At 45.5% G+C, this 26,885-nt stretch overlaps 1 pseudogene; it reads right to left on the bottom strand.

Moving 5' to 3' along the window:
• Positions 1 to 17,765: 17,765 nt before the first annotated feature.
• Positions 17,766 to 17,833, bottom strand: LOC131515646 (U2 spliceosomal RNA; annotated as a pseudogene).
• Positions 17,834 to 26,885: the final 9,052 nt, after the last annotated feature.

Genomic DNA, 26,885 nt, shown 5'->3' with positions numbered 1-26,885 from the left:
AGTGGAAATAGAGAACCCAAAAGAATGAAAAGATCCTGGCTTGGCTTTGCACATACTCCATTTTATGTGCTAGCCAGGGGGACCTCGGGGCGACCTCAGGATGGCATTTTTACACATTCTCTTGCTAAGAAAAAAAAAAAACTTGCTTCCTGCAGCTAATTTCAATATTCTCTATCACACTTTGCATGGTTTTCAAGGCTTTCCATGATCTAGGTCCTTTACTGTGTTATTCCGGATGAGCCAAATCACCGTCAGGAAGAAGAGCTGCTGACATTTACAGGACACGCGCACTGGCTGGCCTGGCGGGACGCCGTTTCTAGACGTCGTCTCGTTTAATCCTCACAACCCCCTACATGAGGTGGGTAGAATTACTATCTGCGTTTGAGGCATAAAGAGGTTAAGTGACGTGCCCAAGGTCGCTCAGCTGGCATGTGGCAGGCTGGGAATCTAATCCAGGTGGCGAGGCTCTCAGTCCCCACCCTGGGCCGTGTGGCTGATGGACCACGGCGTTCTTTCCTGTCCAACATGGACCCAACTTGAGAGGCGTGGGTTGGCGGACCGAAGCAACACCTGTTTGCTCTAGGGAGACGTCGGTGACCTCTTGAGGAAGCCACTCCTCAGTCATCACTGTCCAAGATCAGCGCTGTTTTCATTATAGCGTTTTGTCATGACAAGTGTGGCCTCCCAAGCCAGACTACCAACGCATGTCGGAAGATGCAGGGGTCAATGCTCTGGGTTTTTTTTTTTTTTTTTTGAAATTAAACTTTTTGGGGGTTGGCTAGCCACTAATTAAAACCCATTTTTTACTCTCTTCTATCAAAATGCTTATTCTCTTATCCAGAGGGGAAGAACCCCCCGGAAGCCATAATGTGGTTGGCCCTCCTGCCCTACCAGCTGGACATTAGTGGGTTAAACACCTGGGGGCAGAGCTCGCTTTTCCGCATTCCACTGTCCAGGTGCTGGCCGTCAGCCCTTTGGCTGCCCCATATTCCCACTGGTTTGGCCTTCCTGGGGAGGCTGGTTTGGGGAGCGGTCAGCCTTAGAGTGGGGCCACGCACCTGCTCCTGTCCTTCACCTAGGAGCTTCCTCACATGCTTATCATTCATCATGAAAGGCAGGACCCTTTAATTCTGGACAATGGAATAAAATGCGCTGTCCCGCATGTTGGACAACTGGGCAAACCTTCTTTCTCTAGGAGAGTACGATACATTTCTCACACTGAGTAAAAGCTACTCAGCCTGAGGCCTCCTGATTTCCTCCCATGGAAATGAAATTACTGGCTTATAAAAGAACATTCCTGAAATTATCCCTGAAAGAGCATCATTCACTGTCTCGTGGCTACGAGTCTTGTCCTGCCTGCCTGATTGTCTCTGTTGCCTTATTTGTTTTTAGGTTTAAAAAATTTTCAGGGGGAGCGCCTGGGTGGCTCAATCGGTTAAGCGCCCGACTTCGGCTCAGGTCATGATCTTGCAGTTCTTGGGTTCGAGCCCCACGTCCGGCTCTGTGCTGACAGCTCAGAACCTGGAGCCTGCTTCAGATTCTGTGTCTCCCTCTCTCTGCCCCTCTTCTGGTCAATAAATAAACGTTAAAAAAATGAAGCATTTTTTAAAAAAAATTATAGCTTATCACTAGTTTTAAAAGCTTCATGGAGGTGGGAAGGGGTTTTTCTGTAGAAGAGACTGTTAACATTGCCCAGGGTGACCTCCACTGACCCTGAGAACAGAACTGAAAGAGATGGCCTCCCCACTTCTGACCACTTTCAAAGCGCTTAGTTAGACTGTAGGAACCTGTTAGTGCCCTGCACCACAAAGCTAAACAATTCCAGATGATCACATCTGATGTGGTTGCTGAAGACGCAGCCTCTCTGAGATTTGAAATCTCTCTTGTTTAAATGTCCCTAGAAAATGACGCTTGGGGCGCCTGGGTAGCTCACTCACTTAAACGTCTGACTCTTTTTTTTTTTTTTTAATGTTTTTATTTATTTTCGAGACAGAAAGAGACAGCACAAGCAGGGGAGGGGCAGAGAGAGAGGGAGACACAGAATCTGAAGCAAGCTCCAGGCTCTGAGCTGTCAGCACAGAGCCCGACGTGGGGCTCGAACTCACAAGCCTTGAGATCATGACCTGAACTGAAGTCGGATGCTTAACTTACTGAGCCACCCAGGCGCCCCCAAACATCTAACCTTTGATTTTGGCTCTGGTCATGATCTTTGGTTTGTGAGTCTGAGCCCCACATCGAGCTCTGTGCTGGCACAGTAGAGCCTGCTTGGGATTCTCTCTCCCAGTCTCTCTGCCCCTCCTTCTCTCTCTCTCTCTCTCTCTCTCTCTCTCTATCTCTCTCTCTGTCTCTCTCTCTCAAAAGTAGGAAGCATTAAAAAAAGGAAAATGACCCTAAAAACACGCATATCCACACATGTAGACATATATACACAACTAATACACCCCGACCTAATCAGAGCTCCAAAAAGCACCAAAACCCTGCACTGCACACAAATTCATTTACTCTAAAACCCAGCAGTTCTCAACCTTGGCTGCACATTACAATTCCCTGGGGGGCTTTTGAAATACTGATGCCCAGGACCCACCCTAGAGGTGCCGATTTAACAGTTCTGGGGTAGAACAGGGTGACCAGCCATCCCTGTTTGCTGGGGATGGAGGGCTCTTGGGATGTGGGAATTTCAGTGCTGAAACAAAGGACATTACAGGGATCCAGGACAAATTGGTCCCCCTGGGTGGATATGGGTTCTCTTTGTAAGTGTCCCTTGTGATTGTAATGTGCAGTGTTGAGAGTCACTGGTCTAAATCCTTAAACTTAGTCCATACCCCAGGTTAGGTAACTTAAGACTTGAAAATACCTCGGGGCGCCTGGGTAGCTCAGCTGGTTAAGCGTCTGACTTCGGCTCAGGTCACGATCTTGAGGTCCCGTGAGTTCGAGCGCCGCGTCGGGCTCTGTGCTGACAGCTCAGAGCCTGGAGCTGCTTCGGTTTCTGTATCTCCCTCTCTCTCTCTCTCTGCCCCTCCCCTGCTTGCACTCTGTCTCTCTCTCAATAATAAACATAAAAAAATTTTGTTAAAAAAAGGCTTGAAAATATTTTAGTCTTTTGTAGAGGATTCTTTTTAAATACTACTGCTACTAAGGAGGCCCTTTGTAAATGAGAAGTCCTGGCCAAATGGCACCCTTCCCTCCCCCTGGAGAGTCCCAAGGGAATCACCATGCCCAGAGAGCAGCTCGCCTATTTTCTCCTCTCACTGGGCTCAAATCCACACACTAAGCCCCTCTGCCGAGGTGGGGAGACACTACAGAGTTGATTATTTTACAATTTAAGAAGACTCTGGGGGGCGGGCATGTTGGCCCAGGAGACTAGCATTCCAAACTGGGTCACTGCAAGCTGGAGTCGTCAGCCCCAACCAGTGGGAAATGCCAGGCGGCTCTTCCTCCTCTACTTTCCAGTTACTTGGCTTACAAATGACTGGTTTCCATCCAACACAGCTTACAATAATGGCTTGTTTGTATCATCCATTCTCCTTCCCCCAGTATCCTTTTCAGTCACTTGGGAAGCTTTTAAAACTGCCAAAAATGGGCTTAGATGCCCCAGCCCAGCCCCAGAACAAATCAGTCGGAAGCTCAGAGGGTTGGGACCCAGGCAGCACTGTCTGAAAGCTCCCACAAGTGACTGTGATGTGATCATGACGTTGGGGCCCTGGTTGTCAAAGTATGTTCCCTGGCCAGCTGCATCAGCAACCCTAGGGACTCATTAGACATGCAAATTCTCGGGCCCCATGCTGGACAGGTTGAATCAGAAACTCTGGGGATGGGTCCCAGCAGTTTGAACGAGACTTCGAGGTGATTCTCATGCATGATAAAGCTTGAGAACCAGTTTAGATGACAAAGTGGTGTTTTTAAAAACATTTTTTTAAAGTTTTTGAATTTATGTATTTGGAGAGTGAGAGAGGAAGAGAGAGCATGAGCAGGGGAGGGGGGGCAGAGAGTGGGAGAGAGAGAATCCCAAGCGGGCTCTGGGCTGCCAGCGCGGATCTCGATGCGGGGCTCACACTCACGAACCGGGAGATCATGACCTGAACCACAAACAAGAATTGGACGCTTAACTGACCGAGCCACCCAGACGCCAGAGTGGTACTTGAAAAAAATTGGCCGAGGTACTTAAGCTATTAACTGTTGCAATGAAGCAAAGGAGACAAATTATTTGGTCACTAATAATGAAGTCTTCTGCTTTCCTATCGTTTTATATAGGGAGCAGATTTCTAGACTTAACCCACTGTGACTTCATCTTACAAGCCTGGAGCTGCCAGGAGAAAATTATGCCCCAAACAGGTTTAACTGGAAAGCTACTGGGTTGGAGTTCCCCAGGGAAATCTTCAATATTACAGGATGGGGTGTTTATGGTATAGAATTGAGGGCAGATGACCTAAATTCTTTCTAAGCGGGCAAGGTCAAGGGAAACAGTGGAGGGTGGAGAAGTAGGAAGGTGAAGGAAACAGGGTGGTCAGCAGCGATCTGACCCAAAAGGAAAGAAAGCAAACATGACTTGTTCTCCAATCGGGAGAATTACTAGAATTTTAGAATCTGACATCTTCTGGCCCAAGAGGGACTGAAAGGCACCAATGAGTATTTTTGAACTGGGGAGGTTCAAAGGCCTGTCCCCTCCTGTCCTCCCACCCCCTCTAATTTATAGATCCAAATCACAGGAGAAGATAGATGGCTTTGTACATGCATTAGTCAGTTCTTACAAGTTGGGTATCCAGAATGTCATTTTTTTTTTCTAAATAAAAATCAAAGACTATCAGGTGGTGAATTAATGCTTATTTGGACACGGATTCACTTATATATATTTTAATTCTCATAACAGTGCTAAGTACCATTGACCCGTGTTCCAAACGAAAACCCAAAGGTCAGAGGCATGAAGCTAACAATTTACTCAGTAGTTAAACGACAGAGCTAAGATTCTAACTGAGGTCTGTCCAACCCCAAGAACTATGTTTACTTCCTTGGTCCAGAAAGATGTAAACTGGAGCCCAGAGTGTTGTAGCTAGCTGGCCGTTCTACACCCAACTACAACACAAGACGATGAGTCAGGAGCTTCACTCCTATAGGGAGACGTTGTTGAGGGGCAGTTCTGTACGGTATGGGTATGTCTACACTATGTGTGACAGTCTTCTATCCCAGACTATGCTTTCGAGGATGTTTGTTTAGCAAAGATAGAGGTCTCTTCAGCAAAGAGGGCAAATTTGTTTCCTGACCAGGATAAAAAAGAGATAATATCTCCCTCAAGGGCAAAGTTGGGGCAAGTTGGCTAGTTCCCCACTCGGTAAAATTCGGGCTTTCAACTTGAACTTCCCTAGCTGTGACACGGCCCCACTGAGTGCACAGCGGCCATCCAGCTAGGCCCGCCTCCACACTGGGAATTGGGGGACAGGGAGAATTGGCGTGGCCCTGAGTAATAAAGTCTTTTATCTCTGACCCGGGAGTCTCCTGTCTTCTGCCAGCATCTGTGAAACGAGGGCAGGTTAACTTGTTAGCATGCAAGCAGGGTAAACCCACAGAGGGTTGAAAGTTCTTGATGGTGATGCCAACACCTCAGTATAGATACGTAGCAATACATTGTACTCCACCCCCTTAGGGCTGAGCAAATGCAGCCAGCTGATTAGAGTTTACTTCTTAGAGCTTCCCACTTATTCTCACGTTCCTGTCCCCCGCCTCCCTGTGGTTACTGAGTCTGAGGAGTGACTGGAATTGACAGGTGGGAATTAGGAAGACAGCGGTGGCAGACGTTGACTTCAAAGGGACCCGAGGCTCACATGGGTACCAGACTGAAGCCCCATTGTCACCGAATCAGAGTGAGAGCGACTTTAGTTGTTGAGGCCACTTTCCACTCAACTTTTTTAGAACCGCTTGTCATCCACACGATGGAAGCTCAGACCTAAAAAGAAAAGTGAAAGCGACACAATATTCGCCTGCTCACGATTTCTTCTCTCTCGTCCCAGTCTCGTCCTCTGAAAACACGGAGACTGCGACACTACCCCGCTTCCACAACCCCACCGCGCCTCATTCCAGGCACGCGTTTTCTAATACATTCGCACTCCTTCTTGGACATCGTGACCAGACCCCTTACGATTCTAATCCTTCTCCCCTGAAGAGGCCCCATTTTGTCTGTCTCTTTGTCTAGGTCCTTAAAGAAAAAGTTATTTGGTTTTTGAGGTAATGCCTGCATACAGTACAAGATTCAAAAGATACAAATACGTTTTCTTTCCACTCAGTCCTCAGTCATCTGCTCTCCTCCACCAACCACTCTTATGAGTTTCCTGTTCTTTTCTTCTAAAGATACTCTCTGTAGATTCAGTGGTCATTGGATGGGCTGAACACAGAGAACACAACCAGAAAACAGCCTTCCCTTTTTTCCATTACTATCTTTAAACACATTCGGAAGAAGTTTGTCTTCTTCCTTCTTGCTGGCTGATCAGTCCCAATTCTCTAGGCATTTAAAGCCTTATTTTCGAGTATAAGATTGACGTTTGAGTCGTACATTGAAAACAAGATTCCCCCTTCCCTCCAGCTCAGACTGCACCTTCAGAGGAGGGGCCAGAGGCAGGGGAGTAGAGTGTGGGTTGTTACCTCTGCTGCTTCTGGTTCCTCCAGGATCAGGGGTAGAGTAGCGGGGATAGAGTCTGCTTCATGAGTGCTGTCCTATTGGTCATTGATACCCTCTGTGCCTGTGGGCTATGCACCTATGTAGGCTCATAGCAGGGCACATAGTAAGTGCTCTACAAGTATGAAATGAAGGAATACATTTGTCAGCGGGGGAATAAACTCAGCAACTTGACGGATGTATTGAGATTGACAAAAAATTGCAAAAAGGACCCAAAATGTGCATGCACAGTTCTGGTCACTGCAGCAAGTTCCAGGGAGGAAAAAAAAAATGATTGATATCACGTTCAAGCTATCACGCAAAACCCACAATGACCTTCTAGAAAATGGGACATCCAGGACTGTGTTAACATAACAGTAGGGCAGAGGATACTGGAACTCTGTATTAATACTCCCTATTTTGAAATTTATAGTTTTCAGTCAAGTTCTCTCATCTTGCACATAAATAGGTATCTTTTAGCCCAAAGCCAGACTTTATGTTCATTCTTACTAAATTTATCTTTTTTAGTTTTGACTTATTTTTTCCCTCTCTTGAGATCTCTTTGATACTTACCTCTTACGCAACGTGTAATCACCCCTCTGAAAATTTTCATCCACAAATGTAAGATCGTTCACAAGTTTGTTAAGTGAACTAATACAAAGTATCGACCAAATATGAAGCCATTAGAAATCCTCCTGGAGGTTGATATATATATATATATATATATATATATATATATATATATATATAGTTTAGCTTTTTCTCATTTAAAGTAAACCTGAGAATAGGCAGTACAGAGTTGGTATGGCAAATGTAAAAGGTATCAAAGGCATCAAAACCCAGGGATTTCTTTCTTTCAGTTATTTCCCAGGAGGCTTCTAGCCTTCATATTACCTAATGGTTCAAGATAGTTGCTGCAGCTCCAGCCATTACATCCCCAATCCAGACAACAGAGACAGAAGCAAAAGGGACCCTTTCTTTTTAGGAAGTCTTGAATACACTGGACTTCTGTTACTAAGGAAGGAGGCAATAACAGATGTGGAGGTGGGCAGTTTCATCTCATGTCAAGCTCCAAATTTCACTTAGTTGAAATCTCACCTACATTTCTCCTGGAGAACTCAAGACAAGTTTCGTTAATTTCCTGATAGGTACTCAGGTTATCGTAACTACCCAGTGCCTCTGGTGTACTATCCTAGCAATCTTATCCAAAATGAAATGCAGTTAGACGAAATTATGTTTAGTAAACCCATGCTTGTGTCTAACGATCCTCATGTTAATTTATCCCTTAATTGTTTATAATCCATAAATTTAAAAAAACATTCTAGAGTTCTGGAGGACTCACGTGGAATTAAATAGTTTTCTGAAACTGCTTCCCCTTCAGGAAGGTAGCACACACACCATCCGCTTCTGTTCTGAGCTGATTCCTTCAATAAAATCAACACAAAGTTCCTGATGACATTTGCAACTTTCCTCAGCTTCTTGGGCAATAATCCGTTGGGGTTCGAACAGGAACAGAACCATTAGTGGGATACGGAGTAAGGGACCCACTGAAGCATTCGTGTACTGTTGTCTCTCATCTGTTACCAGGGTTTGATTTCTGCAGGACCCCGGGCCAGGAGGATAAAGTAGATTCAGAACAGGAGAGAGTGCAGCCTGGCACCTGCTTCTGCCTCTCGCTGTGTCCAGGTCTGGAGCTGAACCTTCCCTGGCTGAGGTTTCGAGAGCCGGAGAAGAGCCTCTCTGCTTCCCCAAGGCCACCAGTATGAGCCAACAGACGAGGGACAAGCGGGAGCCGCTGTGAGGGCCCTGCATCCACCTTCAGAGGGAAAACGAAGTGGCTGCTAGGGTAAGTCCCCTTACGACGCTCTAGATCTGGTACAAAAATGTCTCTTTCGTCCTCTTTTGTCTTACCTGGACCCATGCAGGAAACGGGGACCCATGCAGGACCCATGGGGAGGTGCGCTGGCTGCTGAGCCAACTGGACACACGAATGTGAAAATCTCAACTCTTTTGAGGCAGCTGAATATTTTCCTACTATCCTGCTCTATATATTTTTTCTCTAAAAAAATTTTTTTTTAAACGTTTATTTGTGAGAGAGACAGGGTGTGAGTCGGGGGGGAGCAGAGAGAGAGGGAGACACAGAATCCGAAGCAGGTTCCAGGCTTTGAGCTGTCAGCACAGAGCCTGACGCGGAGCTTGAACCCATGAACCGCGAGATCATGACCTAAGCCGAAGTCGGACGCTTACCGACTGAGCCACCCAGGCACCCCTATATATATTTTTACTTAATACTCATCTTATCCTTTCTACTTTGAACTTTATTTCCTTTGGTAGAGAAAACAGAATAGATGGGGTCATTCTGCGTCCTGTCTGTTATTTGTTGGTGCTGCACCTTGTGTACCAAGAGTGGGCTCTACCCTTCCTTCTCCCTCCTGATTATGGTTGAAATGTCCTCATTGTCCTCCTGGGCATGTCCCTGGAATCCCAGCTTTTTGCAGCTTTCTCTTCTGAAGCTATTGATCAGACCCATTGTTTCTCTAAACAAAATTCAACATTCCCTTTTTGGGGGGCGCCTGGGGGGCTCAGTCGGTTGAGTGTCCGACTTTGGCTCAGGTCATGATCTCACGGTTTGTGAATTCAAGCCCCGCATCGGGCGCTCTGCCGTTAGCACAGAGCCTGTTTCCTATCCTATGTCCCCACCCCCCTCTCTCTCTGCCCCTCCCCTGCTCAGGCTCTCTATCTCCCTCCCTCCTTCTTTCTCTCTCTAAAATAAATAAAGATTAAAAAATATTCTCCTACTGTTAAAAACTGAGAACAAACTGAGGGTTGATGGGGGGTGGGAGGGAGGGGAGGGTGGGGGATGGGCATTGCGGAGGGCACCTTTTGGGAGGAGCACTGGGTGTTGTATGGAAACCAATTTGACAATAAATTTCATATATTAAAAAAATAATAATAAATAAATAAAACATATTGCTTTCTAAGATAAAAAAAATAAAAATAAAAAATATTCTCCTTTTCTGCGGTTTATGATAAAATCCAAGATGGTGGTATTGTCCTAATACTTCTCTTTATTGTCCCACACTTCTTTTACTTGAGAGAGAGAAGTAAGTCTCATCTGGGAACTCTCCTTCTTTCTCAACAATGGGGTCATCACACTACCAAGGCCATGTAACAGGACAGCCCTTCTCACCCTCTAAAACATCCCCTTCTGTTTGCCTACTGTATCTCTATGAATGTTTTCCTTTGAAGCTGCTCTTTACGCAATTTATTATAAACCCTGTGTGTGTGCATGGGTGTGTGTGTGTGTGTGTGTGTGTGTGTGTGCGTGTCTATAGAATATAATTTTCCCTGTAAGGCAAGCCCTCTCCACCACTGTGCCCCCCGCCCCCACGCCATGTGACTAATTTGGAGCAGTCTGTGGGTATGGAGAGGGTGGAGTGGGGCACAGAAGGCTCTAAATAATCTGGACAGTTTGGAGCAAACCAAGACTGATTTTGGGTCCCCGTGAGACGTAGAACTCTAGAGAGAGAGAGAGAGAGAGAGAGAGAGAGAGAGAGAAAGAGGGGGAGAGAGAGAGAGAGAGAGAGAGAGAGAGAGACACCTTCATTCTCCAGAACTTTGGATGGAGGACTCTGTGAGAAGCCAAGTGCAGATCCCTGGGGCAGAAGTGTTGTAGGCAAGTTCATTCCACAGCAGGTGAATTTCATCCTTGAGGTCTGCATTCCAACCAGACCTTCTTTCTAGACATCTGAGATGACCTTTTCTTCCACTGCAGGAGAAATAGCCTAAAATTCTTATTCGCCTAAGGTGTTCATCCTTCTCCGGGCTTTTAAATCTCAAGGGACAAAGAGAAAAGACTCTTTGATGGCAGGATTTCAGGCATCCATACCAGATGGGAGCATTTGGGCATGTGGGTGGGTCTTCCTGGAGTGTTTCCCATGTCACACTAGAGTTCACTGCCCAACCCTTTGTGGCTTTCATTACCGACGAGAAAACTAAACTCCTAAAAAGATGTAATGTATGACACCTTTCCTGGAGCAACAGTTGTGACAAGACAAATGGAAGGCACTGTAGCCCTGTTCTATTGTTCGCATATACCCTCAATTTTTTTTAATGTTTATTTATTTTGAGAGAGAGAGAGAGAGAGAGCAGATACATGTGAGAGCAGGAGAGGAACAGAAAGAGAGAGAGAGAGGGAGGGAGGGAGGGAGGGAGAGAGAGAATCCCAAGCAGGCTCCATGATCAGCTCAGAGCCTGACTCGGGGCTCAATCCTACGTACCATGAGATCATGACCTAAGCCCAAATCAAGAGTCAGGCACCTAACCGATTGAACCACCCAGGCACGCCAACCCTGATTTTTTTAAGGCGTCAGCCAACCTCCAGGGTCAGGGCCAGCTGCCCTCACTCACCACAGTTTCATCACTGGAGCTTGTAGGTCTGTGAAAGTGCCCTCATCTCGACACTGGCCTTTTCAGGTCCTCCTGGGCCCCGAGGGAACCTCTGAGCTCCAGATTCTTGCTCAGCGAGTGGGAATGGACTGAAAGGTGAGGTAAGGTTTCTCACGAGTGCTTATTGCTTGCTGGCTCAAAAGTGATCTTGACTGTTTTTCTTAGGAAAAATCCTTGGTAGCTAAGGGAAAGGAGCGGGGCGCGAACGCTAAGGAGGACTGAGTTGGTGGGAATATAGTCACTCTGGACTTTTCGTCTGGACTCCTCAACTCAACAGCCAGCAGATTCAACCCTCGTGAACTGCAGGGTAAACAAGTTGACTCTTCCCTGACATCCGGGCGTGGGGGAGGTAGGACTAGCTATTTTGCAAACTAATCTGCTAAAATATCTAAGAATTAGCAAAGTTGCCAGATGTGAGGAAAGCCCATTACAGAGCACCACATACACTAACGTCAGCACCAGCCACACGATCTTGTTAAAATGCCGTGTTCGGTGGTCTGGTTGGATTGAGATCCAATGTTTTTAATTTCCAACAAGCTTCCAGGGGACTCAGAAGCTGCTGGTCCATGAACCACACCATGAGTAGCAAGGACATACGACCCCTGAGCAATCTGTTTTTGCTAGACAGTCTGTTAGGGCCGTGGCCACTGGTATGGGCTAAATGTGTCCGAATTCATATGTTGAAGCCTTGACCCCTTAGAGGTGGGACCTCTAAGGGAGTAATTAAGGTGAAATGAGTCAGAAGGGTGGGACTCAGATGCAACAGAATTAGTGTTTTCATGAGAAGAGAGACAGAGAGCTATTCGCCTACGCTCCACGGCCCTTGTCTCCAGCATGAGCACAGAGGAAAGGCCATTTCAGATGTAAAGGAAAAACTCAATGGTCTGCCAACGGGTCCCTTTTACTTTTATATAGAACGCTCACACAGTGCTCTGGTCACCAAATGTGCAGAGGTTTTCCCCACACCAAGCGATTCTCTGCAATACCAGCTGAGCGTCCTACGATTTAACTCAACTCTGACATTATCTACCTGGTAGTGTCCGATCCCAAAGCCTAAGGGCTCATTCCCATAAGATCCTTCCATCCTACTTAAGATGCCATTTGCAAGGAGTAGGTCCTCAGGTTACCCACAACTTCTGTTCCATTTGGCTACAGATTGGAGGTTCCCATGACCCCCCCCTCCTCAGTTTTGTGGATATCTTCATCCGCCTGAAAGCTCCCTAAACCTTGTACTATTGGATTTTTTTTTTTTCCTGAGGCTTTCCATGTAGGCGTGATCAATTATCTCCACTTCCAGCCCCTCTCCCCTCTCTGGAGGATGGGGTGTGGGGTTGAAAATTCTAGGATTCTAATCATGGCTTAGTCTTTCTGTTGACCAGCCCCCAACCAGGAGCCACCTAGGATCCCACCCAAGGCCATCTCAATAGAACAAAACATGATTCTGGTGCTCTTATCATTCAGGAAATTACAAGGGTTTTAGGAGCCGTGTGTCAAAAACTGTGGTCAAAGGCAAATATTAGAACAATAGATTCTCCTAGTGTCCTCATCACTTAGGCAATTACAAGGGTTTCAGGAGCTTCTGTGCCAGGAACTGAGGGCAGAGACCAGTTTATATTTTCTATACCTCACATGAAGACATGGCAAGAAGCTAGCCATCTGTAATTAGGAAGAGAGCTTTCGCCAGGAAGTGAACGTGATGCCGCCTTGATCTTGGACTTCCAGCTTCCCCAACTGTGATAAAATAAATATCTGCCATATAACCTACCCAGTCCATGGTATTTCATTACGGCAGCTTGAACAGGCTAATATAGCCACTATGGTGCCCACCTCGGATGTTCTGGCCTTGTACCATTTGGGGAGTTCTGTAGAAGCAGAAAGACTCCTGTGCTCTATGACCTGACAAGTAACAATCTCTAAGCCCGGACAGGCTGGAGGCTGCCTGCAATTTATCACAGCGTTATGCACCAATTCACTCTCTCATTAAAGTCGGTGGATCTCAACCGTGGCTGCACGTTAGAATAAACTGAGCTTTAATAAAATACCCACGCCTGAATCCCACCCCCCGAGACTCTGATTTAATTCGTCTGGTGTACGGCCTGGGCATCAGGATTTTTACTTAAGTCTCCAAAGTGATTCTGAGGTTGAGAGCCACTGCTCCAAGTAAACAAGTTAGGAGCAAGAAATGGGTTACGGTCAGCGTGTGCTCTCTGCGAGGGAAAGAGTACAGCTGTCTGTCTGTAGGTGTGGGTATAAGAAGGGGTTGGCAGAGCAGGATGGAGAGGCTGTGGGAACAAAGGCCATCACCCCAGAGTCCCAAAAGGAACAAGAAGCAGTCAGGTTAGTTTCCTGCAAGAAGTTCTGCCTGCCACAGATGTCCGGTCTCCTTTGTGATAAAAGGTTAAAGAGCCTTCAGGGGTGCCTGAGTGGCTCAGTGGGTTAAGCGTCCGACTCTTGGTTTAGGCTCAGGTTATGATCTCGTGATTTTGTGGGTTCTAGCCCCGAGTCGGGCTCTGTGCTGACATCATGGAGCTGCCTGGATTTCTCGCTCTTTCTCCTTTCTTTCTGCCCCTCCCCTACTCACGCTGTCTCTGTCTCTCTCGAAATAAATACATAAACTTACAAAAAATCAGAAGGTTAAAGAACCTTCAAAACCAGGTGGAATGTGTCCTTTTAGTCAGTAAGAAGTAAGGCCTTGCTGGGTAATTCCAAACCTTGACAATTAAAGACCCCCCCCCCCCCCATACAGTCGGAGACAGCCTCCTGCTCAATACAACGCTCCGCATCCATTTTCTTCTGACATAAGACCAAATTTCTCCTAAAAACACCAACTTGCAGTTACTATTTCAGTAGACAGTGCCTCACAGGGGATAAGACTGTCTGTTCTACTTCTTCTTGGACCTAACTCTCTGAGTCCCTCCCCTACGCTGAATCACCAGAGTTTGGACGGTCCTGGAAGAGAAAGTTTCAATCGGGACACCAAAGGAAAAGCGATAGCAAAAGGAATGATCCTCTCTTCCTTCCTTTGTTTGTTTCCTTTGTATTTCCATTTACCGAGGTTGAATCATGTTGCTCCTACTGTATCATGTGACCCTTCGGTGAGCTCTGGGATGGGGTTACGTGCTCTGAAACTGGGCCACATTTTTTTATCCGTAACTAAGGAACAAGAGAATGCCAGCACCCGTCCAACTTACGCGTGGCGTAAACTGATCCCACTTGGCAAGCTTCGATGCACAATGCCCGGGTTTATTGTGGTAGCTGATGCGGCATGCCCAGGTAGCAGGCGTGTCTGTGAGCTGGACTGAAGACCCGACAGATGCAAACATCGCTAATTCAGAAGCGATTTGTCTTCTGCTTAGCGGGAGCAGCGAATTGGATATCCAGCATTTGGTCTATAGCAAACGTTTAACATACCATACCCCATTTCATTCCTACAGCAACCTATGAGAATGAATATTATTATGATTTTATTTTGCAGCTGGGGGAACTGAGGCTCTGAGATGTTAAATAATTTCTTGGCCCAAGGTCTTGGCAATATATGGCTGGGCCATTACACTCCAGTGCTCCTGGAAAAAGCCTGATCTTCGCCATTTTAGGGGAGAAGGAATTACGCTCCAAGTCTAACCTGTGGGATGTTTCTGAACAGGAACAGGTTCCAGCTTGCCCAGCTGCTGTATGTCTCTCCATGATCTTTGTTGTTTTTTTTTTTTTTTTGAAATTTTTTAATGTTTATTCATCTTTGAGAGACAGAAGGAGACAGAGCATGAGTGGGGAAGGGGCAGAGAGAGGGAGACACAGAATCCGAAGCAAGCTCCAGGCTCCGAGCTGTCAGCACGGAGCCCGATACGGGGCTCGAACTTGCGAACTGAGAGATCACGACCTGAGTCGAAGTCGGATGCTCAACCAACTGAGCCACCCAGACACCCCTCAGTGATCTTTGTTTTTAATTGTTTTTTTCCAAGACGGTCATGAGCCTCATCGTTATTGGGCATCATGGGATCCCATGTATGGGATCTGATAGGTCTGATCGATCAGGTCTCAGAATTTACAGTCATTGCCAGGCTTTGGGATAGAACCCTTCTTTTCCTTTAACCTTTTGAAGCCCTTTTCAGGAAGCAGTTAAGCAGACCTAAAATTACACGTGAAATCAGAGGACTTAAAAAAAAAATCACCTCTATTTTTTTTTTCTCTTTGTCTTCTCACAACAAAATATACATGTGAGTACTTTTCCCTTTCCTGAAATGAACAGCCCCCTCTCATCAACCTCTGGTGCCAACTTCACCGGGATGTGTATTAACACATGGCTGGCTGGAGTTCTGCAATAGCTTATCATCATTTCTATTTAAGAACATAATGAAAATGCAGCGATCTTAAAGTCACACTGCTTGGAATAAGGTGGGATCCTCGATCGGCATGGAGGCCTCTGTGACTCGGTTCATCGGATGGTGCTTGGTTGGAATGGGTTTTGCACTGGCCGCTCTGATGGTCTCCTCTGGACCACTGTTCTTGGTATCTCTGTGACAAGGTCAGTGAGGGTTAGGCTTGTAGTTTGGAAATAATAGTTCCAGATCAGGATCAAATCTTATGCTCTGTGCAACTGATGGAGGTAATTAATGGAGTTTGCCCCGAAGTAGGTGAAGTTGGTACCTTCCATTTGAGAGACCCCACTAAGGCCCCAGAGACCTCAAGATACCTTTCTTGTTGACTTACTTTGGCTCATCTTTCCCCCTCTTACCTGGGCTGAAGTTATTCTAATTACCTGTTTATATAATCCCACTACCTGTGAATGTGACCTTATTTGGGAATGCAGGTGTAATCAAGTTAAGATGAGGTCATACTGGAGTAGCATGGGTCCTAATCTAATATGACTAGTGTCCGTATAAGAAGAGAAGAGGCACAGAGGCACACAGGGAGGATTTCAGGTGCTGATAGAGGCAGAGACTGGAGTGATATATGTATAAGCCAAGCTGTGTCAAGAATGGCCGGCAATACCAGAGGCTAAGAGAAAGGCATGGAACAGATTCTCCCCTAGAGCCTTCAGAGAGAGGATGGCCCTGCTGATACTTGGGTCTCACACTTCCTGAACTATGAGGGAACACACTTCTGTTGTGTGGAGCCGTGAGGTTGTGGTCATTTAAGGAAATATTAGGGAACCAATCCAGGCAGGCAGGAGAGGCTGGCTTGATGTAGGTGTGGTGAGTTTCCATGAAAATAGGAAGCTGTCTCCTCTGGTTGTAGGTCAGGGTCAGAGCCACCAACAGCTCTGTGTGGGTAATTTCAGGCCTGGGGTTTGTCCCAACCTGGGAGAAGCTGCTGCAAGCTATGCAGGAATCTGCCAAGGCTCTGGGGCATTACCTTTAGGAGGAGCCAGAGATCAACGAGCAGAACTGAACAATTTGCAGTGTTCAGGATCATGTGCTTGGGTGGATGCCTCCAAAAAAGAAAGATGGCCTCTCATTGTCTATTGCACAACTGTGCCTGGGCCCATTTGCCTGCCAAGAGACAGAACAGGTCAACTCTTCCTCCTGTGAAATCTAGGACTTAACTGACCCAACGTCTATCCCTTGTCTACTTGGTCTTGTGCCACTTTCCTTAGGGTTAACCTACATTCTCCATTTTGGTTTTTCCACCTCAAGCACTGCCTACCTTTGTGTGTATGGCCTGCTGGGAAGATAGTTCAGGGAGCTGGTTTAGCTCCCTTTTATCTACTCATTCCATTAGGTGCCCAGTAAATGTTGGTTAATAGATTCTTATTTTTCATCCAGAAACAGATGTGTTTTGAAGTGAATGCTGTGGTGCGTTATCCAGAATGTCTTTCAGGACGGAGGCATTTATTCTCCCAGTTGGCCAGGTATGTGGAGCAAGGTGAGTCCTTCCCCAGGGTTGCCTTTACCTGAAGCAAGCAAGTTATTTAATGAGTGGTCAGTCTAGGAGTGCAAAGGCCCACCCCCTCGCCTCAAATCTGAAGGGTCATCCCAGTTCCCGGGCTCCCCATAGGACTGGCTGAGGCCTTCGCTACAGTCACATCGACGTTTGACTCTTTCTTTGCCCAGTCCTGCTCTCCTGGCTTTCATACGGGTCTTGTTCCTGAGAACACCCCCCTGAACACACCTCCTGCCCCCAAATCGCAGAGTCTGTTTTCCAGGAAACCTGAACTAACAGATCTTTCAATTTGATAATATGGGAGGAAGAAATATATTAACCATACTTATAGATATAAAATCTGAAATGCATACACCTGTAGGCGGTAAAATAAAATGGCACCGTGTCTCTGCATTGTCTCCATTCTTGGCCTAATAGCTGGATCTTCAAGGTTTTACTGCTCCCCAGGGACCCATGAGTTCTGAGCCCAGTGTGGCTGGTCAGTAAACACTCACTGAATACCGTAATGGCTGAGTGTTCATGGAGTTCAGCTTAGGCCTAGGATGGGCTAAATATCTTTGCAAGAGGTTTTTGTTGTTGTAGTGGTTGTTGTTGTTGTTTTGCCTCTTTGTAATCTGGAGGAGAGTCTTTGGAGGGTTATTAATTTCCTAGGGCTGCTGTAATAAAGTATCGCAAACTGAGTGGCCCAAACAGCAGACATTTATCATTTCACAGTTCTGGAGAATGGAGGTCTGAAATCCAGGTGTCAGTTAGGGAAGGATCCGTTCCGTGTTTCTCCCCTAGCTTCCGGCTGGTTTGTTGGCAATCTTTGGCATTCTTCAGTTACTACACTTGATCTTAGCCAAAAGGCCGAGAAGCGATGGCATTCTTCAGTTAATGGACACATCACCCTGGTTTCCAGTTTAATATTCACATGGCATTCTCCCCATGTGTGTTTCTACGTCCAAAGTTCCCCTTTTCATACACCAGATATCGGATTAAGGGCCCATTTTACGTCAGTATGACCCCATCCTAACATAACTAACTATATCTTCAATGGCCCTATTTCCAAATAAGGTCACTTTCTGAGCTATTAATGGTTAGGACTTCAATGTATAAATTTGGGGGGCAGGAGAACACACAATCTAACCCATAACAAGGCTCCTCTCTATAACCATTTCTATGGAGGTTCTAGTTTTTGGTTCTGAAATCCCAGATTTTCTGCCATGCTCCGTGGTAGACATTTAAAAAGTAAGATCCTTTGATTACTTTCTCTGGCACTGATAGTTCAATCGTGTGCCGCAAAGTTTCACCTTTGCTTTCACTGGGCTTCCTCTCCTTCTTTTGAGCACATTCCTAATCACCTACCAGAATGTAATTATTGAAAAGTCACCCCTGTCTATGTCACCAGCCTTTGTCCCTAAGTTTTTGCGATTTCTCCTACCAGACGCGTCCTTCTCCCTCCAAGAATCCTCAATCTGCCCTCTTCCCCAGTATCTCCGTAGAGTGACTGCTTGTGGAATCACCTACCTGGGAAGGTTTTGCAAATCCCGTTGCCCAGGCTCCGCCCAGCACCGCCCCTTCCACCGCCCATTTCCCCGGGTCATCCAACGCGCAGCCCAGGTCGAGAACCCCCAATGTGTGCCTCTCTGCCATGGGTGTTATCTGTGTTATAGAGAGTTTCCTACCTGTCCCATGAACTACAATTCTGATTATATCCGTACTTTATTTTTTACTTTTTTTTTTTAATTTTTTTTAACGTTTATTTATTTTTGAGACAGAGAGAGACAGAGCATGAACGGGGGAGGGGGAGAGAGAGAGGGAGACACAGAATCGGAAGCAGGCTCCAGGGTCTGAGCCATCAGCCCAGAACCCGACCTAGGGCTTGAACTCACGGACCGCGAGATCGTGACCTGAGCTGAAGTCAGACGCTTAACCGACTGAGCCACCCAGGCGCCCCTATATCCCTACTTTAGAAAACTAGGTAGTTTCGCATTTCAAAAATTTTAGTAAAGCCTTTCTGTATTTTTTTCTTTGCTCTTCACAAACAGTTTTATGTCCCAGCTACTCAAGAACAGAAGGCAGAGGAAAGTGGCCTCCGTAAAAGGTTGTTTGTTCCCAGGAGTGATATTGACAAATATGTAACAAGCAGAGGCACTGACCAATCAGATCACTGGCAGCACTAAACTGGGGAGGGGAAAGGAGGATGACTCATCATTCTTATCGTTCTTGGCTTGCTTAGAGTAATGGGGGACTGAGGTCCCCAAGAGATGAAACCAGAGGTCCCCAAAGCTGTTCTGCCCCCTGAGAAGAGGGGGACCACAGGTATGGCCCCCAGAACTCTGAGAACCAAGCAAGATAGAAACTGTCCACCTTGAATTAATTTACTTAAGGTTTTACCCCCTAAAATTATGACTCATACCCTTTTCTGATGCTTTTGTGGTGTTGTTGCCTGGGAAAACATGTCCCAGGCTTACCTTCACTCTATAGCATAACCAAGGCTGGGTTCAGAGTTTACTTTGTTTCCTTCTCCAGCATGACACATGAATAGAGAGGTTCAGAGTCCAGATCTTTTATTTTTTTAACCTGGACCTTGGGAAGTGAAAGACAGGTTTATCCTCCTTCATTGCTGGTCAATTGCTTTGACCTCTTGACTTTGCATCTAGCCAAGAATTCCTCCATGGGCAGGTTCGGGATTGCCCCACTGAGCAAATGTTGATTTAACCTTTTGGGTCTCCTGACATTATTACGGAGTCCATTCCACTGGGGACTAAGTTGTGAAAAGACGGAGAATCTCATTTTTGTTTCTTGTTTGTTATTCAAAGAGTATTTATAGGAAATTGCAATATTGCTTTTCTATATGAATCAGTCACTGTATGGCCACTTTCAGAAGCTAGAAGTAGAGAAAAGATATTCTTGGTTTTTTTTGTTTTTTTTTAAAAATTTTTTTTTTCAACGTTTTTTATTTATTTTTGGGACAGAGAGAGACAGAGCATGAACGGGGGAGGGGCAGAGAGAGAGGGAGACACAGAATCGGAAACAGGCTCCAGGCTCCGAGCCGTCAGCCCAGAGCCTGACGCGGGGCTCGAACTCACGGACTGCGAGATCGTGACCTGGCTGAAGTCGGCCGCTTAACCGACTGCGCCACCCAGGCGCCCCAAGATATTCTTGGTTTTAGAAAGATGGTTCTAATGCCCTATTTCTGTTTTTCAATTTCCTGTTTCATGCTTAAGGAGATTTTTTTTTTTTGCTGTCCGTTAATTTTGCTACAAAATGTTATTTACATTAAATAACAAAGACCAAAAATTAATTCAGTCGGCATTGCGCCTTTCCTCTCATGACTTCCAATGATTTTTAAAATAAATCACATAGATGGGGTTTATTTTTTTGCTTATTTTCTTTTTCTTTCAAGTTTTTGAAAAAAAAACTTCTTGATAAAATAAAAACACACATTTGGGGCTCCTGGGTGGCTCAGTCGGTTGAGTGTCCAACTTCAGCTCAGGTCATGATCTCACAGTTCGCGAGTTCGAGCCCCACATCGGGCTCTGTGCTGACAGCTCGAAGCCTGGAGCCTGATTTGGATTCTGTGTCTCCCACTCTCTGCTCCTCCCCACTCATGCTCTCTCTCTCTCTCTCTCTCACAGAAATAAAGAAACTTAAAAAATAAAATACAATAAAAATAAATAAAAACACACATCTAACATAAAATATCCTTAAAACCTTAAAAGTCCAGAACAGGATATGATCACACAATAAATAAAAACCGTTCGGTCCAAAGAAACACATCCTCCTTTTACAAAGTTGATGTGGCTTCCACCGTGATCCGCATAACTTGTCTGTTGCATTTCCAACATTTCTGCTGCCAGAACGTATCTGCTGACTGAAGTTAATTCTGTTAAATGGTCTTTTCCGAAAGTTTTCCTTTTGTAGTTTCCAATTTGGTTTAATTTGGAGAAAGAACATTCACTGCAGATAGAACGACACTGAAAGAGCATATTTTAGTAAAACTCGTATACATGCCACTCTGTTTTATAATAAATGTTTCAGCAAATTTCCAGATATTCATAAGCTTTTGACTATCACTTGTTAATGAGTTTATGCAAAGCAATAATACTTTGGTGAGTGATTCATTATTCACTTGAATTTTTTTGTGCCTTCTGAGTGTTTATCATAATGAATCTTTTATTTTTTTTAACGTTTATTTATTTTTGAGACAGAGAGAGACAGGGCGTGAATAGGGGAGGGGCAGAGAGAGAGGGAGACACAGAATCTGAAACAGGCTCCAGGCTCTGAGCTGTCAGCACAGAGCCCGACGCGGGGCTCGAACCCACGGACCGCGAGATCATGACCTGAGCCGAAGTCGGATGCTTAACCGACTGAGCCACCGAGGCGCCCCCATAATGAATCTTTTAAATAATGATTTTATTAAAGGCAACTTCAGCCAAAGAATAGTTTTGCTGATTTTGAGCTGCATATCACAATATTGCCATGATATTGACTTGATGAGGTTTTGCGTCTCGGATTCCTTTTCACATTAGGAAGGTAATATTTGCTCAGGTTTTTTGGGAGGTTCAGATGGCTCCCCAGCCACTCTCTTTGATTAAAGTTTTTTTAAAGTATCTTTTTAAGTATAACACATACATGAAACGGCATAAATCCTAAGTGTACAACTCAGTGATTTATACCGAAGTGAACACCTCAGTGAACAACAATGTTTTTGGAACTGCTTTTTGACAAACACTGAGGCTTTTGTATTTATTTATTTATTTATTTATTTTTATTTATTAAAAAAAATTTTTTTTAACGTTTATTTATTTTTGAGACAGAGAGAGACAGAGTATGAACGGGGGAAGGGCAGAGAGAGAGAGGGACACAGAATCGGAAGCAGGCTCCAGGCTCTGAGCCATCAGCCCAGAAACCGACGCGGGGCTCCAACTCACAGACCACAAGATCGTGACCTGAGCTGAAGTAGGACGCTTAACCGACTGAGCCACCCAGGCGCCCCGAGGCTTTTGTATTTATATTCAAATACATATTGACTTAATTTTTCTCTTATATTAGTCAGGCCTTTTTCTTTTCTATCTGGCCTTCTGGGAGATATGCTTTGCTCTGATTCACTATGTCCCTAATTTTGTCTTCAACTGCTTCTATCCCATCATTTAACCCCTTTATTGAATTTTTTTTAAGTTCTGAGAAACATTTTCAATTTCTAACCATTCTTTCTTATTCTCCATTTGATCCCCTTTGCCCCCATAGCGGCCAGTACTTGCTTTAAAGAGACAATAGCCAGTGAAATCGCTCTGAGGATGACAAGGTGTCTCTCGTGATTTCTTTTTGTCTGTTTCACCAGAGGCCACCCTTTGTTCAAAACTGTCTTTATTTTGCCTCTTGTTCCTTTCCCTTAAATGTCTAGCGATCCTTTGTTGACTGCGTATGTGAGCGATTCAACATAGGTTGACAGAGTGGATTTCTCTCATAGCTGTGCTTCCTTAGAAGGCAATTTCCCGAATCGGAAAGTGGGTGACAGCTCTGTGGGAGGGCAGGTTCACCATGGGCAAGCTCCCAGTTAGCAGGCACGTCTGTGCGTAGAGCCAGGAGGGAGGCCCTGAGTGGCCCAGCCATTCTGTGGTTTGTTGATGATGGGTTACCTACCCTGTTCCCTGCCCTACCCACGTTCATTCTTTTTACCCGCTGGCTGCAAACTTGGAGCCTCTGTAGGTGGGGATCACCATCACATCTTTTCACTTGCGTGTTTTGCCTTGTGCACCCCTCTCCTCTGATACCCTGCTATGGTCCTGCCTGCTTCCTGGCTCCCAGATGTTTCTCCAAATCCCTGAAATTTCTGCTGATGACATCCTATTCGCGTCCAGCATTCTAATGGACATATCCATCCTTTAAATGTCTTTGTCGACATCGCGATAGGAACTTGGGAGGAAGGGTATACAAATACACATGCGCCATCAGCCATTTTGATCTGGATTGTACTCACAGGCCTCAAAATATTTTATTCGGTCAATAAGGCATTTCTGTGTTTCCCTAAGACAGAAAGAAAAGATAGAATTATGTTCATTTTTCTAGTGGAAAAACTGCCAGTCCAAAATGTCGGAAGAATGATGCATTATCACCTTACCCTTCTATGAGAGTAGCATAATTATAAGATGCTTAGTCTTTGAGTCAGGTGACCTATGGTAGACTCTTGGTCCAGCACTTACTAACTAGGTGACACTTACTAACAAGGTGACAACGTGCAATTACTTACGCTCTCTGCGCCTCAGTTTTCTTGTCTGTAAAGTAGAGATAATGATACCTTCTTTTCAGGATGTTAGGAAGATCTGAGTACTTAGCCTAGTACCACAGGGGGTACTAATCTATAAACAGTAACCAGAAGAACAACAGCTATAGCAACATTGCTATCATCCCAGTCAAAAGAGACATTCTCGCTGCTATTCTATCTTTTCTAGACATTATTGTTCTACTTACTCAGAATTATTAGACCTTGATGGGTTTGAGTTTTGTTTGGATGACCTTTGACCTCTGACTCTGGTTTAATCTCCAGATTGCAGGGAGCGTGGTGAAGATAAGAGAGAACAAATTAAACACAGATGACGGAACAGCATGAGCATAATAATAATGCTTTCTGTTTTTATAGCAAATGTTTTCTAGCCCTTATCTCATTTCTTCCTTCAAAACATGACGATGTGTGTAGTTTAGGTATTTATTGGACATTTATGCAATACCCCCCCTTTTTTTTTTTTTTTGAGCGAGTTAACTTGCTGAGCCTCTGTTGTGGAGGAGAGCAATCATTTCCCCAACCAACATGGGATTTTCAAATGACCCATTGAAATCCAGCGTATTTCTCTTGATACTGGGGCCTTTGTTCTAAATGACCGAACGCTTCATTTTAAGAACTAAGACAGATGTGCTTCGGTAAGTATCTTGTGGAAAGCACTGTCCTATGCTAAGAGTGTACATGTTTTTGAACTCTTAGTTTTTTCCTACTGGGGCAATCCTCCACGGAACTTTACTATCGAAAACAGTTGGAAATGGGAGCTGCCTTCCTTAAGGAGAGTCTGGGAGGCTGAACTCTGCCCGGCAGGTGCCACGTTTGCCTCCAGTCACCGCCAGCATAGTGGCTACAGGGTCACATCTTCACACTTGTAGGGCTCTAGGGAATAGTTTGAAAACCACGGATCTGATTTATCCCAAAGATGAGTTTTCTGGTTAATATGAAAAAGCTACCATTTTTGAGTGCCACGTGTAAATGCCCAACCAAAATGCCCAATAGTTTTCATCCTCCCAGTAACCACTCCTGGAAGACGTTTACTCTCCCATTATACAGTAAGGACACCACAGTTCAAAGAGATGGCTAAGGTAGCCAACATCCCACAGCTAGTAAACGGAGGCGCTGGCTTTTTACTCACAACTGGCTGCAAATACTAGGTCTTTCACCTGCCTCAGAATAAATGAGGAAATCTCTAAGTCCTCTCTGGCAATATAATTTTATGATTTTAAGATTCTTTTAAAAATAAAAGTATAGGGGCGCCTGGGTGGCTGAGTCGGTTAAGCGTTCGACTTCGGCTCAGGTCATGATCAACTTTGGCTCAGGTCATGATCTCACAGCTCGTGGGTTGGAGCCCCACGTGCAGCTCTGTGCTGACAGCTCAGAGCCTGGAACCTGCTTCGGATCCTGTGTCTGCCTCTCTCTCTGTGCCCCTCCCCCACTCACGCTCGGTCTCTCGCCATCTCTCTCAAAAAAATAAGAGTATAAAACATTGATCAAAACAATAAGCGTGGAGCTAGAGAAGGCATTAGTAGAACAAACAAAAATGAAACTTGAGCGGAGACAGACGGATCCATCATAACTAGCTAGCCTGTTTTCTCTGACCAATGGGTCTTTCTAGATTTGTTGTAGTGAGAAGCATCCTTTTAGATGTCTCCTTTCCAAGCAGTTTGGCTTGATTTCATCTTTTTCAACACGAACCCTTGTGTCTCACGTTTCCGCTCGCGGCCATTGGGTCCTGTTTCATTTGTAATTGATGGTCTACTTTCAGACCCATTCTGTCCATTTCTTAATTTTCAGGACTCTCTGCAAAGGCATCGCGCTAAGTGTGCAGAGACATCACAACTGCCTCTCCGGTGAAAATGAGGGAGACGTGCAGGGAAGAGGTCGCAGGGAACGCACACTACACATGTGAGAAGCACAGAGATTATTACAGGGATACAGAGGTAGCAGAGGTCATTTTTCTCTGGTCCAGTCAAGAGAGGCTTCACGGAGGAAAAGGAGCTTGAACTGAGCCTCCAGGATAGGTGGGGTTCTGGGTATGGAAGAGATGACAGGTGAGGGGAATTCTGGGTGAAAATGGGACAACCAGCAGTCCACCTGGCTAGAGAAGAGGGCTGTGTCTATAGCACCATTACCCATTGGCAAGAGTGAAGGTACATTCTGCTGACCCGATTTCACTGTGGGAACGTAGGCCTAGTAACAGCACCTCATTGCATAGGAGCCTGTCTTGAGTGTTTATGGAAATAATAAACAGTGTTTCGCAAAAAGAGGGGAAAGGCCCCTTCTACCCACAATCTTTCCCCTTTTGTCTGCACCTTGGACCGGGAGTCGTGTGGGTCAAAATCCTCCCGAGACAAAACGCTGGGGCTGTATTGGTTTCCTAAGGTTGCCATGAAGAAGTACTTAAAACAACAAAACTTTATTCCCTCACAGGTCTAGAGGCCGGAAGTCTGAAATCAAGATGCTGGCAGGGCTCCCTCTGAAAGCTGTAGGTGAGGATCCTTCTTCCCTTGTCTCAGCTTCTGACAGGTTGTTGGCAATCCTTGGCATTCCTTGTTTTTTTTAGCTATGACACTTCCGTCTCTGCCTCCATTGTCACGTGGCCATTTCCTTGTTTCTCTCACTTCTTTTAAGGACCCCAGTCATATTGGACTAAAGGCCCATTGGACTCCAGTATGACGTCATCTCAACTAATTGCATCTGCAACGACCCTATTTCCAAATAAGGTCACCTTCTGAGGTACAAGAGGTTAGGGCTTCAGCATATCCTTCGGGGGGACATAAGTCAACCCATAACAAGGATGGACAGGACAATGGTGGCACTCTAAGAGAAGAGTTTTGGCTGAAGAGGACAGGTGAAACAAAGAGAGGACTTTTCTCACAAGTCTCTGTGAAAATTTGAGGTTGCAAGGCAGTGAATGAAGTACAAAAGCTGGGAGAGGAGAGGGAAGGGGAGAGAGGCGGATGCTCTAGTGGCTAAGGGAACTTGCTTACTATGACTTTGGGTCCATCGAACAAGATGGAGACATGACGCAGACCTTGATCCCACATCACTTCAATCCGCACGAAATATGGCCCAGGCAAGTGGCAAGAATAGGGAAAGGGTAGATAATTCAGTTGGTTGGGAAAAGAATATTTGAAAGAAGTTACCTGCCACTTGGGGTAAAAGTAACAGACTTCTGCTACCATGTCTGATGACATCATTGGATACTGGTGCAGTTAAACCCAGAAGCCAAGTTGCAAAACCGGTGCGTCCAGGATGATGCCTTACGGTCAGGGTGTTCGTAAAAAGGACTTAGGAGGAAAATCACCCAGAAAAAGCACAGGCACATGTGTCCTGGTCAAACATTTCTGTTAGTTAAAGAACCCCAATTCAAGACACAACATAAGAGCTTTCAGAATAACTAAGGAAGCTTTGGGGGAAAGTCCCATAATCAATACGTAGAGATAAGCCTAAGAAAGACATGCTGTGTATCTCCTTCCTTTGGACACTGAGTGGCTCAAGAAGTCTCTGTTTCCCATCCCCGCCTTGGTATTTGGATTAGGATGGGTCCTCGCTGGCTGTCAAATACACAAAATCTGACTTCACTAAAAATAAGGCACGGTATATACCGAGAAGTAACAATAAGGAGAGAAATCAGTAAAGGGGAGC

This window comes from Neofelis nebulosa, chromosome 6, assembly GCF_028018385.1.
Source record: "Neofelis nebulosa isolate mNeoNeb1 chromosome 6, mNeoNeb1.pri, whole genome shotgun sequence".
NCBI lineage: Eukaryota > Metazoa > Chordata > Mammalia > Carnivora > Felidae > Neofelis > Neofelis nebulosa.
The sequence above is the reverse complement of the archived record's forward strand: the minus strand, read 5'-3'. Positions and strand labels throughout refer to the sequence as shown.